This window comes from Choloepus didactylus (genome assembly GCF_015220235.1).
Source record: "Choloepus didactylus isolate mChoDid1 chromosome Y unlocalized genomic scaffold, mChoDid1.pri SUPER_Y_unloc1, whole genome shotgun sequence".
Taxonomy (NCBI): Eukaryota; Metazoa; Chordata; class Mammalia; order Pilosa; family Megalonychidae; genus Choloepus; species Choloepus didactylus.
Window position 1 is genome coordinate 3,111,879 of NW_023637624.1, and position 22,472 is coordinate 3,134,350.

The 22,472-nt window shown below is 40.0% G+C and overlaps 1 pseudogene; it reads right to left on the bottom strand.

The window, feature by feature from the left end:
- Positions 1-17,607: 17,607 nt before the first annotated feature.
- LOC119525931 lies at positions 17,608-18,481 on the bottom strand (annotated as a pseudogene).
- Between the last annotated feature and the right edge of the window lie 3,991 nt (positions 18,482-22,472).

A 22,472-nucleotide genomic window follows, 5' to 3' on the forward strand; every position in this document is an offset into this window, starting at 1 on the left:
TTATATTTCTATTATTTTATTATTTTTGGAGTAACTAAAGTGTTCAAAAATTGATTTGGGTGATGAATGCACATCTATATGAGGGTGCTGTGAGCAATTAATTGTACACTGTTGATGATTGTTGGGTATGTGAACATATCTCAATAAAACTGAATTGGAAAAAAAAAGATTTCAGTGCAAATCAAAACCATGATGAGATATCATTTCACACCCATTAGAATGGTTTCCACTAAAAAAACAGAAAATTACAAGTGTTGTAGAAAATATGGAGAATAACTAACATTCATTCATTGCTGGTGGGAATGTAAAATTGTGTAGACTCTCTGGAAGACAGTTTGGGCATTCCTCTGAAAACTATATATAGAATTACCATGTGATCTGGTAATCTCACTGCTAGATATATACCCAAAAGTATTGAAAGCAGGGACTAAAATAGAGAAAAGAGCTTAAGCTTGACTCTGGCTCACCTTTAGACAAAACCACTCCCCTGTCAAGGACAGGGTCTACTGAGAATTAAAGGCACCACAACTCTTTAGACTGGTGGTGAGCTGCAGGTTGACAAGTACCACCTGTTGGGCAGTATAGGAAAAGCACAGAGTCTAGAAGTCTCACAGCAAAGTCTAACCACTTTCCGGGTCTCATCCCCAGGGAAACTTGATACTGATTACACCATCCTCCTGAGACCTGGTCCCATCTGGTCTGGGAAAATCAAGGAAAGCAGATGCCTAGACGACAAAGAATTATGAGTTGCTCTAGGAAAAATGAAGATATGGCCCAGCCAAAGGAACAAACTAACACTTCCAATGAGATACAGGAGTTGAAACAACTAAAGGTGTTCAAACAAATACGCTAAATCATTTAAAAAATGAAATCAGTGAGTTGAGGGAAGATATAGCAAAAGAGATAGATATAAAGAAGATATTAGATGATCATAAGGAAGAACTCCAAAGTTGGAAAAACAATTGGCAGAACTTATGGAAATGAAGGCACAATAGAAGAGATGAGAAACACAATGGAGGACTTCCGTGAAGATGGCAGATGAGGAGAGGAAGATTATCTGCCATGAAAAAGACTAGATAAAGGGCAGAAAGTGTCCTAGAACAGCAGTTCCACAGTGCCACCAGACAGGCTGGGACTTCTATACCACATAATGGGGACTTAGCTGGAGAGGCAGAGAGGCTGCATTTGAAAGGATGGGGTGTGTGTTTGGTCCAGATCTCTGCTGGGGATGGGTGGCTGGAGCCAGCTGATGAGCATGGGAGGGAGCAGCTTTCCATGCACTGTCCACACTTCTCATCAGTTGGCTGAGGAAATAACAATTTGCATCCCAGTGGCCGATGGCTCCCTTGCCAGGGAATGGTCACCAAGCATGGGAGGGAGCAGCTTTCCATGCCCCATGAATCTTTCTCAACAGTTGGCCAGGGAGATAACCCCTGCAAACCCATGGCCAAAGGCTTTCATGCCAGGGCCTGGCCACTGGAACTGACCACCAAGCACAAGAGGGAGCAGTGTTCCACACCCCATGCACACACCTCAACAGTTGGCTGAGGAGGTAACCATTCATAGCCCCATGGCTGAAGGCTCCCATGCTGGGGACCAGCAGCTGGAGATGTCTGATAAGCATGAGATGAAGGAAATCAAAGATGCCCAATGAACTCCATGTAGAATAAATCCAAATAAACCCACTTTCAGGCATATACTAATAAGATTGTGAACTGCTGAAGAGAAGAATAAACTCCTAAAGGTGACAAGAGAGAAGCAATTCACCACATAAAAGGGAACCCACATAAGACTAAGTTCTGACTAATCAGCAGGAACCATGGAGGAAAGAAGGCAGTGGTATGACACATGTAGGATTCTGAAAGAGGAAAATTGCCAGCAAGAATTCTTCATCCAGAGACTCTCTCCTTCAAATTGAGGGAGAGTGTAAAATTTTCACAGACATACAAATGCTGAGAGAAATTGTTAACAAAAGAACTGCCCTGCAAGAAATATTAAAAGGAGTTTACCAGCTAACAAAAAAAAAGAAAGGAGAGAGAGTTCTAGAGGAGAGCACAAAACTGAAGAGTATTAGTAATGGAAACTTAAAGGGAAAAAAAGAGAGAGGGAGTAAAAACAGATCTGACAAATAAAAACCAAAATATAAGATGGTTGATTCAAGAACTGCCTTCACATTAATAACATTGAATGTGAATGCAGTAAATTCCCCAATTAAAAGACATAGACTGGCAGAATAGATTAAAAAGTATGAACCAGCAATATGCTGTTTACAAGAGGCTCATCTTACACCCAGTGACACAAGAGATTGAAAGTAAAAGGATGGAAAAAAATATTCCACACAAGCTACAGCCAAAGAAACAGGGGTAGCTATATTAATATCAGACAAAATAGACTTTAAATACAAAGATGTCATAAGATATACAGAAGGACACTATATATTAATAAAAGGGATAGTTCACCAAGAAGAAATAACAATTATAAATGTTTATGCACCCAATCAAGGTGCTGCAAAGTACATGAGACAAACATAGGAAAAACTAAAGGAAACAATAGACATTTCTGCAATAAAAGTGGGAGACTTCAATATACCACTCTCTTCTATAGGTAGAACACACAGGCAGAGGACCAATAAGGAAATTGAGAACGTAAACAATGTGATAAATGAATAAGACTTAATAGAAATGTATAGAGCATTACATCCCAAATTACCAGAATATACATTCTTCTCTAGCACTCATAAAACATTCTCCAAGATAGATCATATGCTGGAACATAAAACCAGCCTCAATAAATTTAAAAAGATTGAAATTACTCAAAGCACATTCTCTGACCATGATGAAATGCAACAAGAAGTCAATAACCATCAAAGAACCAGAACACTCACACATATGTCAAGGTTAAACAACACACACGTAAACAATCAGTGGGCAAAGAAGAAATTGCAAGAGGAGTTGCTAAGTATCTAGAAACTAATGAGAATGAGAACACAAAAGATCAAAACCCATGGGATGCATTGAAAGGAGTGCTGAGGGGGATATTTATAGCTCTAAATGCAAGCATTAGAAGGGAAGAAGGAGCTAAAATCAAAGTACAAATGGAGCAACTGAAGAAGCTAGAGAATGATCAGCAAAATAACCCTAAAGCAAGTAGAAGAAAAGAAATATCAAGGAATTGAAGCAGAAATAAATGATATGGAAAGCAAGAAAAAACAGAGGAAAGAGTAAATAAAACCAACATTGGTTCTTTGATAAGATATTGACAAACCTTTAGCTAGACTGACAAAGTTAAAAAGAGAGAAGACCCAAATAAACATATTAAATGATGGGGGAGGGCATTGCTCTGGGTCCTAAAGAAATGAAAAAATCATATGACAACATGGATGAAACTTGAAGACATAAGGCTGAGTGAAACAATAGTACAATGAACAACTTTATGCTAACAAACTAGAAAATTTAGTGGAAATGGACAATTACCTGGAAATACATGAACAGCCTAGACTGAACAGAGAAGTAAAAGACCTCAAGAAACAAATCAAAAGCAAAGAGACCCAATCAGTCATCAAAAAGCTTCCTACAAATAAACATCCAGGGCCAGATGGCTTCACAGGGGAATTTTACCAAACTTTCCAAAAAGAACTGATACCATTCCTGCTCAAACTCTTTCAAAAAATTGAACAGGAAGGAACACTACTTAACTCATTTTATGAAGCTAATGTCTCTCTAATACCAAGACAGATAAAGAGGTTACAAGAAAGGAAAACTACAAGGCAGTATCCCTAATGAATGTAGATGCAAAAATTCTCAACAAAATACTTGCAAATACTGTGGGTATGCATGAGTCCAAATTCTGTAGGGCAGGCAGCAAACTGGCAACTCCAATGAAGATGTTTGATGAACAACTCAGGCAGCGAACTAGCAACTTTGACGAGCTCCTCAGGAAATGCTTTGCTGGTCAGCCAAAGAAGTGAAAGCCCTGTATCTGTCTTGCTTCAAAGTCTTCAACTGATTGGATTAAATCCAGCTGACTGCATTCTCTCATTGTGGAAGACATGCCCTTTGTTGATATCATCCATCACACCTGCAGCCAATTGACTGATGATTTAACAAACCTGTCTTCTGGTTTATTAAGCAGCCACAAACATCCTTGCAGCTACAATTAGGCCAGTGCTTGCTTGACCAGATACCTGGGTACTATCACCTGGCCAAGTTGACACATGAACCTAACCATCACATACAATATGCAAATTATATCTCAATAAAGCTTTTTTAAAATTTTAAAGTGAAGCTGATGATGAAGAAGAAATTCTGCCTGTGACTGCAACTTCAGCTTTTGCTCAAGAATTCCAGGCTGCCATTCTTGACAGCTTGCCCTATGGATTTCAGACTTCCTAACCAGACCTCACAATCACAAATGCCCCCATGATCATGCAATAAATTTATTAATATATATCTCCTAGATTTGAGTACCCAGAGCAGTTCTAGAGGAACAAAATTTTAAGGATACACTTTTAAAATTGGTTCTTGGTTTTCTGGAATTGGTTTTCTAACCTGATTCGATTTAAAGGTACTGGTAGTACATGGAGTGTACTGGTAGTACATACAAAATGTTACCCTTAGCTACTCCTAATCAAATACCTATAGAGGGCAAGGTTCTGGGTGACTACATATTTGCTTAGAACATTTTAGTCAAATGAATAAATATAGTGAGATTGGCAGTTTGCTTTTAACTGCACTGCAATAGTGGGGGGAGAAAAGTTGAGCTCAGTGCTTCAAATTCCCAAGTCAAGCTTCATATAAATGATCTGAAAGCATCTATATCTGCTCCAAAGAAACCATTATCTCCTGTAGCCATGGGGTTGAGATTTCTGTAAACCAAGCCCAGAGACTCAACCTGTGAATGGCTGAGTTACAAAATAAATTCAATTCACAACCTCAAAAAAAAAAAAAATACTTGCAAATAGTATCCAAAGACATATTGAAAGAATCATACACCACAACCAAGCAAGGTTCATCCCAGGCATGCAAGAGTGGTTCAATATATGAAAATCAATCAATGTAATACTACATATTAACAAATCAAAAGGGGAAAATCCAATGGTCATCTCAATAGATGCAGAAACAGAATTTGACAAAATTCAGCACCCTTTTTTAAAAAATAAAATCACTTCAAAAAGTAGAAATTGAAGGAAACTTCTTCAATGTCATAAAGGGATATATGTAAAACCCACAGTCAGAATAGCACTCATCAGTGAGAGAATGAACGCCTTCCCCACAAGGTCAGGAACAAGACGAGGATGTCAGCTGTCACCACTATTATTCAACATTGTGCTGGAAGTTCTAGCCAGAGCAATCCATCAAGACAAAGAAATAAAAGGCATGCAAATTGGAAAGGAAGAATAAAACTCTCATTACTTGCAGATGATATGATCATATGTTTGGAAAATCCTAAGAAGTCAACACAGCTACTTGAGCTCATAAACAAATTCAGCAAAGTGGTAGGACACAAGATTAATGTGTAAAAGTCAGTAATGTTCCTATATGCTAGAAATGATCTAACTGAAGATACACTCAAGAAAAAAAAATCCATTTACAATAGCAACTAAAAAGCCAAGTACCTAGGAATAAACTTAACCAAGTATGTAAAAGACCTCTACACAAAAAAATTACATAATTTTACTAAAAGAAATCAAAGGAGACCTAAAGAGGTGAAAAGATATTTTGTGTTCATGGATAGGAAGGCTAAACATTGTTAAGATGTCAATTTTACCCAAACTGATCTACATATTCAATGCAATTCCAATCAAATTCCAAGAAAATACTTTGCAGAATTGGAAAAGCTAGTTATCAAATATATTTGGAAGAGAAAAGGGACTCAAATTGCTAAAAACATTCTGAAAAAGAACAAAATGGAAGGTTTTACACTTCCTGGCTTTAAATCCTACTATAAAGCCACAGTAGTCAAAACAGCAAGATACTGGCAAATGATAGACATATTGATCAATGGAATTGAATTGAGAGTTCAGAAATAGACCCACAGATCTATGGTCAACTGATTTTTCATAAGGACCCCAAATCCACTGAGCTGGGACAGAACAGTCTCTTCAACAAATGGGGCTGGGAGAACTGGATATCCATATCCAAAAGAATGAAAGCGGACCCCTACCTCACACCATATACAAAACTTAACTCAAAGTGGATTAAAGAACTCAATATAAGAGACAGTACCATGAATCCCCTAGAAGGTAATGTAAGGAAGCATCTTAAAGAACTAGTACTGGAAGGTAGCTTCTTAGACCTTACACCCAAAGCACAAGCATGGAAAGGAAAAATAGATAAATGGGAACTCCTCAAAATTAAAATCTTTTGTACCCCAAAGGAATTTGTTAAACTGGTGAAAAGGCAGCCAATACACTGGGAGAAAATATTTGAAAACCATATATCTGATAAGAGACTGATATCCTGCATATATAAAGAAATCCTACAACTCAACAACAATAGTACAAACAACGCAATTATAAAATGGACAAAAGATATGAAAAGACAATTTTATGAAGAGGAAATACAAATGGCTAAAAAACACATGACAAAATGTTCATCTTCACTAGCTATTAGATAAATGCAAATCAAAACCACAATGCGATATCATCTCATGCCAATAAGAATGGCTGCCATTAAAGAAACAGGAAACTACAAATACTGGAGAGGATGTGGAGAAACTGGAGCTCTTATTCATTGCTGGTGGGAAGGTATAGTGGTATAGCCCCTGTGGAAGACAGTTTGGTAGTTCCTCAGAAAAATAGATATTGAGTTATCCTCTAATCTGACAATTTCACTTCTCAGTATATTCCCAGAAGATACGAAAGCAGTGACATGAACAGACATTTGCACATCGATGTTCAAAGTGGCATTGTTCACAATTGCCAAGAGATGGAAACAATCCAAGTGTCCTTCAGCAAAAGAGTGAATAAACAAAATGTGGTATATATGTACAATGAAATACTATGCAGCAGTAAGAAGCAATGAGGTCTTGAAACATATGACAACACAGATGAACCTTGAAGACATAAGGCTGAGTGAAATAAACCAGGCACAAAATGAGAGATATTGTGTTACCACTAATGTGAACTTCCTGAAAAATGTAAAATCAGTGTCTTATAACATAGAATATAGGGGAACTAGAAATAGGCAGAAGCTAGTAAAGGAGAAATGATAACCTTAAATGTGTAGGCCTGATAATGATGATGAACTTAAAGGTACGGGAAAGACAGAGGTGTTTATGGTTCATATTTTATTGTCTCTCTTTTTACCCTTTTAGTTACTGTTACTAATAATCTTCATTTATACACTCTCCTCCAAGCCCCTCTCTCTCTTGTCCTTTCCTTTCAGCCTGCAGGACTCTCTTTCCTATTTTCTGTACTGCAGGTCTCTTGTTAATGAACTCTCTCAGATTCTGCTTATCTGTGAATATCTTTAATTCTCCCTCATTTTTGGAGGAGAGATTTTCTGGATAGAGAATTCTTGGCTGGCCATTTTTCTCTTTCACTATCTTGAAATATCATACAGCTGCTTTTTCATCTCCATAGTTTCTGATGAGAAATTGGGGCTTAGTCTTGCTGGGCATCAATTGTTCATTATGAATTGTTTTCTCTTGCTGCTCTTAGAATTCTCTGTTTATCTTTGGCATTTGACATTCAGATTAGTATGTGTCTCATGTTAGATCTCTTGGATTTATTTGTTTTGGGGTGTGTTGTGCTTCTTGGACCAGGATGTCAATGCCTTTCATAAGAGTTGGGAAGTTCTCAGTCATTATTTCCTCAAATATTCTTTCTGAACCCTTTCCTTTCTCTTCTCTTTCTGGAACAACCAAGAAGCAAATATTCAGGTACTTTGTGTTGTCAATAATTTCTTAGGGACACTGCTCAACTTTTCCCATTTTTCCCCCTCTTTATGCTCTTTGTTCAAATTTGGATGTCTGTCTTCTAGCTCACTGATCCTTTCTTCTGCCTCTTTCAATCAGCTGTTGTGTGCTTCTAGTGTATTTTTTTTTCATTTTTATTGAGATTGTTCAGATACCATACAATTATCCAAAGATCCAAAGTGTACAATCACTTGCCCCTGGGTACCCTCATACAGCTGTGCATCCATCACCACAATTAATTTTTGTTCAATTTTTAGAAACTTTTCATTACTCCAGACAAGAAATAAAGGGAAAGATGAAAAAAGAAAAAACAAAGAAAAGGAAACTCGAATCCTCCCCTATCCCTAACCAACCCCCCTCAATTGTTGACTCATAGTATTGGTATAGTACATTTGTTACAGTTTATGAAAACATGCTGAAATACTACTAACTGTAGTATATAGTTTGAAATGGGTATATATTTCTTCCCTATATGCCCCTCTTTTATTAACTTCTAATTGTATTGTCATACATTTGTTCTGGTTCATGGAAGTGATTTCTAGTATTTGTACAGTTGATCATGGACATTGCCCACCATAGGATTCAGTTTTATACATTCCCATCTTTTGACCTCCAACTTTCCTTCTGGTGACATATATGACTCTGAGCTTCCCCTTTCCACCTCATTCACACACCATTCATCACTGTTAGTTATTCTCACATCTTGCTACCAACAACCTTGTTCATTTCCAAACATTTAAGTTCAACCTAGTTGAACATTCTGCTCATACTAAGCAACCACTCCCCATTCTTAAGCCTCATCCTATAACTTGGTACCTTATATTTCATGTCTATGAGTTTACATATTGTGATTAGTTCCTATCAGTGAGACCCTGCAATAATTGTCATTATGTGTCTGGCTTATTTGACTCAGTATATTGTCCTCGAGGTTTTGTCATCAACCCATTTTTTTTAAATATGGTTTTGTTCACTCACCATACATTCCATCCTAAATAAATAATCGATGGTTCTCTGTATGGTCATATATTTATGTGTTTCCCACCTTCACCACTATCTATATAAGGGCATCTACATTTCTTCCACAATGCAGGACGGAGAGTCAAAGAAGGTAGAGAAGCAAAAGAAAGAGGAAAAGAAATGACAGCTAGGAAGCAGCAAAAGGAAAAATAACCTTAAATCAAAGTAGAGTAAAGAATCAGACAATACCACCAATGTCAAGTGTCTAACATGTCTCCCCTATTCCCCCCTCTTATCTGCATTTACTTTGGTATATCACCTTTGTTACATTAAAGGAAGCATAATACAATGATTCTATTAGTTACAGTCTCTAGTTTATGCTGATTGCATCCCTCCCCCAATGCCTCCCCATTTTTAACACCTTGCAAGGTTGACATTTGCTTGTTCTCCCTCATAAAAGAATATATTTGTACATTTTATCACAATTCTTGAATACTCTAGATTTCACCAAGTTACACAGTCCCAGTCTTTATCTTTCCTCCTTTCTTCTGGTGTCTCACATGCTCCCCACCTTCCTCTCTCAACTGTATTCATAGTTATCTTTGTTCAGTGTACTTACATTGTTGTGCCACCATCTCCCAAAATTGTGTTCCAAACCACGCACTCCTGTCTTCTATCACTCTATAGTGCTCCCTTTAGTACTTCCTGTAGGGCAGGTGTCTTGTTCACAAAGTCTCTCATTGTCTGTTTGTCAGAAAATATTTTGAGCTCTCTCTCATACTTGAAGGACAGCTTTGCTGGATATAGGATTCTTGGTTTGTGGTTTTTCTCTTTCAGTAACTTAAACATATCACACCACTTCCTTCTTGCATTCATGGTTTCTGCTGAGAGATCCACAAATAGTCTTATTAACCTTCCTTTGTATGTAATGGATCACTTTTCTCTTGCTGCTTTCAGGATTCTTTCTTTGTCTTTGAAATTTGATAATCTGATTATTAAGTGTCTTGTTGTAGGCCTATTCAGATCTCTTCTGTTTGGAGTACACTGCACTTCTTGGATCTGTAATTTTATGTCTTTCATAAGAGTTGGGAAATTTTCATTAATTATTTCCTCTATTATTGCTTCTTCCCCTTTTCCCTTCTCTTCTCCTTCTGGGACACCAATGATCTGCACATTATTGTACTTTTTTCATCCTTGAGTTCCCAGAGACATTGCTCATATTTTTTCATTCTTTTCTCCATCTGCTCCTTTGCATGTAGGCTTTCAGGTGTTTTGTTCTCTAGTTCCTGAGAGTTTTCTTCTGCCTCTTGAGATCTGCTGTTGTATGTTTCTATTGCTTCTTTCATCTCTTGTGTTTAGCCTTTCATTTCCACAGATTCTGCTAGTTGTTTTTTTGAACTTTTGATTTCTGCCTTATATATGCCCAGTGTTTCCTTTACAGCCTCTATCTCTTTTGCAATATCTTCTCTAATCTTTTTGAGTTGATTTAGCATTAGTTGTTTAAATTCCTGTATCTCAATTGAAGTGTACATTTGTTCCTTTGACTGGGCCATAACTTTGTTTTTCTTAGTGTAGGTTGTAATTTTCTGTTGTCTAGGCATGGTTTCCTTGGTTATCCAAAGCAGGTTTTTCCAGACCAGAACAGGCTCAGGTCCCAGAGGGAAGAAATATTCAGTATCTGATTTCCCTGAGAGTGTGTCTTAGAAAATTGCTCCACCCTATGATGCCTCAGGTCACTGTGCTTTTCTGCCCCGCAGGTGATGCCTGTTAGCCTATAATTCTTGACTAGTGTGAGGAGGTATGGCTGTGTTCCCCCAGGATCTGGGGACTGGTTCTGAATGGAAAGGGCCCCACCCCTTTCCTCCTAGAGAAGACAGACCCCTCAGGTGGAGGTCATTAGCATTTCAATGGTCTCGCTCTCTGCTTGTGCTGTCTCCACCCTTCTCTGAGTCACAGTCCTGGAAACTGAAAATGACTGGGGCTTTCTCCACTGAGCCAAAAAAGAAACAGATAGTCCCCTTCAGACCTAGTCCAAGGCAACCCTCTGGCTCTCCAAGGTCAGTCGTCACCCAAAGCTTCTGTCTGTTTTTTGGGGGATTCGTACCTGTAGTGAGCAGTTCACACTTGTTACTTAAAACCCCAGTTGGAGCTCAGCTGAGCTGTATTCTCTTGCTGGGAGAAAGCTTCTCTGTGGCACCATGAGGCTTTGCAGCTCGGGCTATGGGGGAGGGGGTCTCATGACTTGGATCCACAGGTTTTACTTACAGATTTTATGCTGTGTTCTCAGGCATTCCTCCCAATTCAGGTTGGTGTATGATGAGTGGACGGTCTCATTTGTCCCCCTGCAGGTATTCTGGATTATTTACTAGTTGTTTCATTTTTTTGTAGTTGTTCCAGGGGCACTACTTAGCTTCCACTCCTCTCTATGCTGCCATCTTCATGACTATCCTCTAGTGTATTTTTAATTTCATCTATTGTCCATTTCATTCCCAGATCTGTTATGATTTTTTAATTCAGATTATTCTTAATGTTCATATATTGTCTTCTTAATATACTTTAGCTCTATATCTACCTTTGGTTTATTGTTATCTGTATTTTCCTTCATCTACTTGAATTGATTTAGGAGGTTTGTTTGAACTTCTTTAATTATTTGTTCCAAATTCTGTGTCTCCTCTGAAGTTTTAATTTTTTCCCTTGACTGAGCCATATCTTCCTGTTTATTAGTATGCCTTGCAAACTTTTGCTGATGTCCAAGCATCTGATTATTTTGATGTCTTAACTCTGAAGTTCAGTTTCTCCCTCTTGCCTAGGGTTTTATTCTTGATCAGCTTTTTGTTGAGGCTATTATTTCATGATGGGTCCAACTTGTTAACTTATTCTGGACCTTTAGAGTAGCCCGTGTTTAGCTGTTCAGATTTTCTCTGGTCTTTGCACATGATTCTTGCCCTGGATATGCCATACAATTTTTAAGATTGCTCTTTTTTCATGCAATTCTTTCACCTCCAGGAGAAAGCCCCTTTTTTCTGTTCCTTCTCCAGGAATCTTGATCTCTTCTGCTTGTTTTTGTGCAGAATTTTCTCCCTAGTTCCTATGATTTGTTTAAATTCTCCCCGTCTCTCAGTGACTGCTTTTCATTGCTCTTTTCAGGTATGGGAACATTCCTGTCTTAGAGAATTTCATTCCACCCCACTTTTTTCCATGAGGCTTTTCTGCTTCTGTTTTTCCATGTTACAGTGTACCACCCAGGAAGCCAAATAGGGTTAATCCAGATGAGTCCTTTTGCATGTAGGTAGTTCAGAAAACAGAGTCTGAATTGAGTGTGTGCCTCTTGCCAATAGTTCTGCCACAAGATATTTTCCCTGGGGACACTTTTGTATGTGGCACTCCTCAGCAGCTTTTGTTCCACCAAGGGTGTCTACAGACTTGGGTCTCTGTGCCTGAATATTTGTGCAGTTCTAACTCACTGTTGTGCGTGACTCTATTGTCCACATCCATGGTAGGAGGGACACATCCATCCTACCTCTTTGTGAACCTCAAGCAGTTTGGGACTGATTAAGGCAAAGGGCTACAGACTGGAGTGTCTGGAACATGTTTCCTACCTGATCTGGTGACTTTTTCTTTGATACATTGTTTGTGGAGCCCTCCAGTCTCTATCATACTCCAGCGATCTAAGCAAGTGGGATTTGTCCTTTTACTCATGGATTCTAAGGGAAGACTTTTCCGGGAGAAAACATCACCTTGCTGATGACTCAATTTTGGACTTCTCCTAACTTCAAAACAATGAACAAATAAATTCCCTTTATTTAAACCAACTCATTGTATGGTATTTGTTTTAGAAGATAGGGAACTGAGACAATTTGTAAGTATTATATACTCTGGATTTTCTAACACACTGTGCTGCATTTTTACTTTCTTGATGATACCACTTGGAAACAAGTGTTTTTAAGTTTGATGAAATCTTATTTATCTAATTTTCTCATGTCATTTTTCCTTTTGGTGTTGCATCAAAGAAAATTTGCCTAACCTAAAATTATAAAGATTAGCACATACGTTTTCTTCTAAGTGCTTTATTTTCTTGTTTTATATGTTATATTGAAATCTGTGATCCATTTGCTTAACTCTGACAAATATTTACAAGGCCAGTAATGCCCTGATCCCAAATAAAGGCAAATACATCACAAAAAAAAGAATACAAATCCAATATTCTATTAGTATAAATGCAAAAATAAACAACAAATTACTGGCAAATGTAATTCAGCAATATTAAAATGGATTATGCTCTATGACTAAGTGAGATTCTTGCCAGTAATGCAAGGTTGTTTTAACATCCAAAAATCAACTAACACAATACACTATATTAGAATAAAGGAAAAATAACAAAATATCATCTCAATAGATGGAACAATTATCAAAATCCAACATCTTTACATAATAACACTCAATGAATGGGAAGGAATTTACACAAACTGATGAAAGACATTAAGGTAAATTCCACTGGTAACATAATAATAGTGAAAGAGTGAATGTTTTCCCCATAATATCAGGAACAATTCAAGGATGTCCATGCACACAACTTCTATTCAGTATTATACTAGAGGTTCTAACCAGTGCAATTAGGAGGGAAAAAATTAAGTCTATAGATGGAAAAGAGAAAAGTAAAACTATCTAGTTGAAGATGACATGATCTTGTCAATAGAAAATCCTAAATAATACACTACAAATGGAATTAATAAATGAACAAAGCATGGTTTCCATATATATGATCAATATATAGATATCAACTTCATTTTATATACTTCAAATGAACAATCTAAAAATTAAATTAAGAAAGCATGATTTACAATAGTGAAACTTAATTTTGACGAAGCTGCAAAAGCGTTTCAATGGAGAAAAAATAGACTTTTAAAGAAATGGTGCTGGAATAATTTGATATTCATAGATGAAAATGAACCACTAACACAACTTTTAAAATGATTTACTCAAATAGGTCATGGAATTTTATATGAAATTTAAATTGTATGAAATATAAAATTATGCACTTTAATAAAACACAGGATAAAACCTTTAGACCTAGGTCTAGGTCAAGAGTTCTTAGAAGACATAAAAATATTATCTAAAAAGTGAAACATTAGCAAATGTGGTCTCACCAATATTAAGTACTATTTTTTTGCTGAAGATCTTACTAAGAGTAAGACAAACTACACACCAGCAAAAATATTTGTAAACCATGTATACAACATATCAGTATCTATAATATATAAACAAGTCTTGTGATGATTAGGATCATGTGTCAAATTGTCTAGGTTATGATGTCCAGTTGTTTGGACCAGCAAGCACTGATTTGATTGTTACTGTGAGGGTATTTTGCAGATTTAATTCATTAGTAAGTTGATTGCATCTAGTGTTCATTACATCTACAATCAGCAAAGGAGATTGCTTTTAGCAGTGAGGGAAGTCTTGTTCAATCAGTTGAAGGTCTTAAACGGAGAACCGATGATTTCAATAGTCACAAAGAAGGATTCCTAAATCTACTTCATCCATCCAGTTCCTTCTGGGGAATTCATTGAAATGTTCAACAGAGTCCCAATATGCATCCTGCCTTACAGAATTTGCATTTGCCAACCTCCACGGTTCCATGAACCAATCCTATAAAAATATCATAATATTTACATATATACCCTGTTTGTTATACCCTGTTTGTTCTGTTTCTCTGGAGAATCATGAATATTACAGATTTTGGTAAAAAGAATGGTTCTTGAGAAACAGAAATTTTACAATGAGATTTATAAATTGGTTCTGGGGTTTTAGGAATTGCTTTTCTAATCTGATAAGATTAAAAGCCCCTGATAACTATTTCCAATTATCAGAATAGTCCATTGTATGAATTGCAATAGAGATAAATAAAATATCACCATTGGATACTGCTATTCATATGCCTATATGAGAGGATCTTGGGAAGATGGCAGAGTAGGTAGCTCCAGGATTCAGTCTTTTTACCAGAACCACTATCAAAGGTAGAAACTGTCTGAAACAATTATTTTGATACTCCACTGGACAGAAGAACACTGTACATCACCCAGGGAAGAGTAGAAAGAAGAGACTGGTAAATTATGGTAAAGGCCAGTAAATTATTCTCTGCACATGATGGTTATCAGTTCCCATCACCCACTCTCTCAGCAAGCCATTGTGGGGCCTAGCCTCTGGATAGCTCACTGGTGACAGAAAGAGATGTAAAAATCCTCTTTCCCAAGACCAAGGATGGACACAGCTGATTGCTGATAATGGCTCTTTTTAACAAACCATAAATTTTATTTTAAAATGTAAACATCACTAAACATGCATAACATTAAAATAATAAAATTTACAATTTCATTAATATTTTCCTTTTTTGCATAGGACATCATTACAATATAGAATCTATGCCATACGAAATTCATACAAAGTTTCATCCTAACAAGCCAAGGCCAGATTGGGAGCAGTACAACTCTAATACTTCAATGTAGTGATCAAGAAAGATGATACCTGGCCTTCAGAAGCATGGGATGGTGATGGTTAAAAACAAATACAAAAAAAGTTCCTACAGAAAAGGAAAATGTGTGCTCAGTGGAAAGGGTCTTGGACCCTTTGAATTTTGGCCAACAATTTCGGATAAGTTCGCATCAATGGCTTTGGTCAGGGAAGGAGCTATCTTTGCAGCAAGAGTACTGCCAAGACCGGGAATGCACCCACATCCATACGTGATTTCAGGTTCAGCAGCCAAGGAGCTATGTGGGCCCTCCTGGGTCATGGTCTCTGGGGTTTCTCAGTACTCTGGCCCTAGCCTGGTTCCTGGGTGGTGTGGTGGGGGTGGATGCAGTCCTGCCACAACCAAGGCCCTCTGGGCCCAGAAAATCCATCTCAGCCCCTCTAAGGGGCCAAAGGCCCTTCTTCCTTATCAAAATGAGTAGAGGTCAGCAGAATACCCAAGTCTGCTCTAACCTACAACCCCTAACACGTGCACACTGTCTTGGGGGCTTATATTTGAAGGCACCCACACTCGGAAGGGCAGGGAGGTGCCCCTGGGCAGCAATACTGAGCTGGCCCAGGGCTTTCAACCCCAACCTAATCCAAGCTCAGGGCTTGAGAGAAATTACTCCAACTCTGCTCTTCCCCTTTTACAATGAGAGCCCTGGTGATGGGAAACCCTGTAGTCTTATGGCATCATGGGTCAGTATGGTCTGGGTCATCTGAGCAGGATGAGGGGAAAGACAAGGGAGAAGGAGGAGGAGTCCAGGAAGCCCCAAGCTCAAGTAGAAATTGGAAGTTTGCTAAGTCTGCCCTGGGGGACATTGTGGGTCTGAGAAAAGTGTTCTCCACAATTTTCCATCTGGTATTCCCCATGGAGGAAAACAGAATGAACTTTCTTGGAGAGCAATTTCCATAACATCTGCTTCAGCACTACAGAAAACTTTCAAGTCACAATGCTCCGATCTCTTGCTATAGAATAGTATCTGTAAAGTACCAAGTGTGCATGCGTGTGGACAGGCATGCTGCTGCACACACATCCACACACACAACCCTCAAATCATGTGGTCCGACAGCCTCAGTCACTGTTCCACACAAAGATACTCACAAGCAGGGCTGCTGGGGAGCTCAGGAAGGGGTACAGTAACGACTCTTCCTGATACTTTTTTAGAAGGTCAGAATACACAGGTTTTATCTTCCAGTCAGATGACAATGTAAGAGCAAAAGGGCCCCTTTGCCTTCTGCAGGGATGGTTGTCCTGTGCCTGCCAAGTCCTGGACATGGGAACCGTCGATATCTCCATGCAGGGCATGTCACAGGTGCCATGGTATTTGCAAGCCTGACTTGCTTCTCTACTGCCAGGTCTCCAAGAGGCCGCAGAGAAAGGGCTCCAGAAAAGGTGGGTTGCCGGAGGCAGTAGAGACAGGTCCGGGCCTTGTAGGGGGAAGCCACCCAGGCTGTCTCCCCCAGTGGCTTGCTTCTTTGCCCACCGTGGCTTAAGGCATCCCTCTGATGTGGCCTGTCCCTCAACAATGTCTGTGCATTGGGCCTGCTGGGGCAGGGTTTGGAGGCTGTGGACCAGGGTGGGCAGGAAAAGGGAGAAGCATCACCCTCAGGAATCTGCCGCAGAAGCTCGAGTGTCAGCGACTGTGTCCGCTCTGAACTGCTGGATGGACCTGCCTGCAGAGCAGATACTGACTCCAGCCTGCTGCATTGTCCCCAGCCCCTCCATGAGCCTAATAAAGAACTCCAGAGTGCAAATCTATGTACAGAGTTAGGCGGCAGGAAGGGGTGTCCTCACTGGTCTGGTGAAACATGTCCATCCCTGAGAATGGGGGAAAAGGGGGTATCAACACGCTGAATTTTAACTTCATGGGTATTTCTATTGTGCAATTTGGACATGATGTTTTGAAATTTTTTGTTGTTTATTTATTTATTTTTACAAATCTACTTTAATGCCTGGGGTGAAGAAAAAAATATATTTTCAGAAAGTTCTTTCTCTCCTCTTGGTTATTAGAAAAGGGAAAGCCAGGGACCCACAAGGGAAAGTGAGCCTCTGCTCATCGCTGTGGAAGTCTAGAAGTGGGGAGGGCTGGAGCCGAGAGGGCCGGGGCGGGTTGAAGGCCCCCGGCCCTGGCCCGGTGTGGGGGGCAGCCGATGTTCAAGGGGGGCTGGTGGGGAGGCTGGCGGGGACTGTGCTGCTGCAGGGGAAGGGCCGGGGCCCAGGGTTCAGGGCCAGCTGGCCGGGGTGATGGTGGGGCTGCTGACTTTAGAGCGACTGTAGTCGCTAACTGAGCCAGTCCGCGAGCCGTCACCACCCCCCCACTCCGCCCACCACCACCGCCACCGCCACCGCCACCGCCACCACTGCGCCGCTGCAGCATGCCTGGGTGGAAGTTGGGGCGGCGGGGCGCGTGTTTTGTCAAGTGGTCTCGGGCATGAAGCCCTTCTCGCAAATGGGGCAGCGGAACTTCTCGACCGTATGCTTGCACTAGTGCCAGGACAGCTCGTCCAAACACAAGCTTCCTGTTGCAGTCCCGCCACCTGCAGGTGAAAGGCCTCTCACCTGTGTATGTTAGCTGCGCCTTGAGGTGCGAGAATTTCCTGCAAACTTTCTCGCAGCCCACATGGTGGCACTTGTGCTTTCGCAGCGGTGACTCGAGGTCGGCGCCACTTTGCTACCCCCCACCTCCACCCCACTCCAACATCCCGCCAGCCCTCGGGATCGGGCTCCTGATCACTCCACGTCGGGTTGGGGAGTGCGGCCGCAGAGTCCTTGATGCTACGAGAAGCGGGCTGTGGTGCAGGCGGCAGGCAGCACGGGATCCTCGCCTTTCGGGCCACGGCGCCCTCTGGGCGCACGACTAGAGCGTGAGCGGGCACTTGTTGAGGTCTCCCAGAATCCGTGCCACCACGAAAAGCGAGGCGCTGTCCTTGCCGTCTTGGTGTTCCTCGACGCAGGACAGCGTGGAAGCAGCTGCAGCGGCGACCGCGCCCTCTGGCCGGGCTCAGGACCCTCTCGCGGCCCGTGCACGACCGCGCTGCTGGGCATGGACTTGTGGCACTAGGCAGCGAAGTGGTCCACGTAGGCGTCAGCTGCCATGCTCGCGGGGCTCCAGCCAGCGGCCGCAGAGTGCTGCTCCTCGCCCAGAGTTAGAGAGGAGCCGCCCGCATCCACAAGAATGGGCGCTGTGGAGACGGGGTTCCCGGGGGTGCCCTCTCGGGGGCTGGGCTGGGCCTGGCGCACGGCCGCGTCTGCTGTCATCCTCGTGGCTCTTCGCTGGTGAGGTGCTTGCTCTCGGGGGCCCCAGGGAGCAAGCCCGTGGGGAACGGAGCGGGGGGGGGGGGCGGGAGTTGGGGTGAGAGGCTCCCCATCCCGAGTCAGGCCGGCCTGTCCTGAAGAAAGCGAGCAGTGACGTTAGGTGCCATGGTGCTTGGGGGCGGCCACAGCCTCGCAGCATCTGAGAAGCGATTTTGATTAGTGACTTCAAATTACTAGGGACCTGGTACTGAGAGCAGCCATTATTCCAACTAGAATCAGACAAAGCTGGCGGCAGAAGATACTGAAAGACTGCATACTTACTCAGGGTTGGGGGGCAGGGGACACAGACAAGTTCAAGGGCTGCATTTGCTAGGCAGGTCAAGAAATCTCAGCTTTGGGGAGCCATGGAAGAAGCTCCTGGTGCTTGTTGTGATCCCATCTCCAGAGAACTTCAGAACCGGTCTGTGCCCCATTCCTGTGTTTATGGCCCTGTTTCAGCTGGGAAAGAATGACTAAGGAACCTCCTTTCCAGTGTGACCCCCTCCCAGAATGTGCCCTCTGGGTGTAAGTAGCTTGAGACAATGAAAGAAACCTTAGAGGCTGATAACCTGGGGCAAAGGCTTGCCTGCTTTAAGCACTCAGAAGAGGGAAGCCTGTCACCTGGGAAATAGAGGGGACACTTAAACACCAGTAAACAGGGGAACACAAAACAACTAACAAGCACAAGCCCAGGACAACACATAGGCCCAGAAAAGACACTGTGAACCCTACACTCCTGATAAGAGTGCTGAAGCTCAAGAAAATCTCTGTGTTATCAACATCTGGTTACAAAATCAAGAAACGGATATCTAAGGGAATAAATCCCAGAGTGAACATTTTAAAATATTAAAATACACATAGTGTGCAACAAAAGAGTAAAAGAAAAAGAGCAGGAAATGACGGCCTGTGCAAAGGAATAAGATACAAATCCAGAAAACACAATTGAAGAAAACCAGAATGTGGACATGCCAAACCAAGACTTTTAAAAATGATATTTAAAATGCTCAAGAAGTTGAAGGAAAATACAGAGAAATCACTAAAGGATATCAGGAAAACAATGAATGAGCAATATGAGAATCTCAGTAAAGAGACAGAAATTTTAAAAAGGAACCAAAAGAAACTACTGGAATTGAACATCAAAATAACTGAGATGAAAAATTCCCATGGGGGTTTTAAGAGCAGATTGGAACTTGCAGAAGAAAGAATCAGCAAACTCAAAGACAAGACAATTAAATGAGTCAGGCTGAGGAGCACAAAAAAAAATTATAAAAATTGAAAATAGCCTAAGACACCTCTGGGACACCAAAAAGCAAACCAATATATGCATTATGGGAGTCATAGAAAGAGAAGATAGAAAGAGACAGAAAGAATATTCAAAAAATACTAATAGAGAACTTCCCAAATTTAGCAAAGGACATGAAGATGCTCATGCAAGAAGCCCAGAAAACACCAAACAGAATAAACATGAGGAAAAATATATGACATCATATACTGATCACACAATTGAATGCAAAGGACAAGGAGAGAGTACTGAAAGCCACAAGAGAAAAGCAATGTGTTATGTACAAGGGAGTCCCATTTAGTTTGAGTGCCGATTTCTCATCAGAAAACATGGAGGCAAGAAGGCAGTTGGTTGAAATACTTAAAGTTCTGAAGGAAAACAAGTGCAACTAAAAATTTTATATCCAGTGAGACATTCTTTCAAAAATGAGGGAAATTAAGACATTCCTAGAATATCAAAGCTAAGGGACTTCATCACCCCTAGCATTGCCTTACAAGCAATGCTAAAGGGAGTTCCTCAGAATAAAAGGAAAGGACATTAGACAGCAGTTCAAAGCAACATAAAGAAAAAAGACCTGTGGTAAAAGTAACAATCAGGTAATTATAAATGCCAATATTATTGTGTTGTATTGATTAGTATGTAACTCCACTTCTTACTTCTTACAGATGCTAAGATGTAAATACATAAAAAGTAATGATTGATGGCTTTGAACATACCATGTACAAAGACATAAGTGGTAATGAATACCAAAAATGTGTATGCTAATGAAGACAAGTTGTTATCAAACAAAATATGATTGTTATATATTTAGGGTGTTAAAATTTTATCCCACTGTAACCACATGGAAATTTTGTGAAAAACATATCCAGATAGGAAAGAGAAGGCACACAATATGTTACAACATAAAACATCAAATGAATATAAAAGTAGGCATTAGCAGAAGAATTGAAGGACAAGAGGGGAATAAGGCTTATGAAGGCTAAGTAGCAAAATGTCAGAAGAAAGTCCTGCACTATCAGTTATGACTTTAAACCTAAATGGATTAAGTTCTCCAGTGTAAAGGCAGAGATTAGCAAATTGGATTAAAAAAGCAAGAGCCAACGATGAGCTGTATTGAAGAGTATTACCCTAAATGTAAAGGATACAATTAGATTGAAAGTGAAAGAATGTTAAAAAATGAAATCATACCATGCCAGTAGTAGACAAAAAAGATCTGGGGTGGCTATACTAATATCAGATAAAAATTGACTTTAAGTCAAAAACAGGAGGAACAAAGACAGTCATTATATACTGATAAAAGGATCAATTCAACAAGAAGATGTAACGATTATAAATATGTATGCACCTAACAACAGAGCCCCGAAATATATGAAGCAAATACTGACAGGTTTGAAGGGAGAAATTGCTGATTCTGCACTAATAGTAGGAGACTTTGTACAAGCTCAGTACCAGATGGCTTCACAGAGGAACTTTACCAAAACAGCAAGACAACTCCAATTCTGCTCGTACACTTCCACAAAAGATTGAATAGGTGGAAAAACTCCCAATTCATTCTATGAGGCCAAAATCACTCTCATACCAATGCCAGGTAAATATACCACAAGAAAAGAAAATTGCAGACCAATATCTCTTATAATTATGATGCAAAAATCCTCAACAAAATACTAGTGAACTGAACCCAACAACATATTAAAAGAATTATACACTATGCTCAAAAGGGGTTTATCTTTGGTATGAAGGGGTGATTTAATATAAAAAAGTCTATTGTAATACACCATATTAACAGAATGAAGGGGGATAAAACATGATTGATACAGTAAAGGCATTTGGCAAAAGTCAGTACCCCTTATTGATAAAAACATTTAGAGCACTAGGAATGGAAGGAAATTTCTTCAACATGATAAAGGGCATATATGAAAGGCCCACAGCTAACATCCTACTTAATAGTGAAAGACTGAAAGCTTTCCTTCTAAAATCAGGCACAAGATGAGGATGCCCACTGTCACCACTGTTAATCAACATTGTACTGGGAGTTCTTGCCAGAGCAATTAGGCAATAAAATGAAATAAGGCACACAAATTGGAAAGGAAGAAGTAAAACATTCCCTATTTTCAGATGACATTATCCTATATACAAAAAACCCCAAAAAATCCAAAACAAAGTCCCAAGAGCTATTAAATGAATTCATCAAAGTGGTGGGGTACAGTTCAACAAACAAAAATTAGTAGCATTACCATACAGAAGCAATGAACAGATGGAAGAAATAATAAAGAAGTAAATACCATTCACAGTAGCAACCCAAAGAATCAAATATCTAGGAATATATCTAGCCAAGAATATAAAAGATTTATACATAGAAAACTACAAAACATTGCTAAAAGAAACCAAAGAAGACCTAAATAAATGGTAGGACATTCCATGTTCATGGATTGGAAGACTCAATATTGTTAAGATATAGATCCTACCAAAAGCAATTTATAGATTCAATACAGTCTGTATCAAAATTCCAGC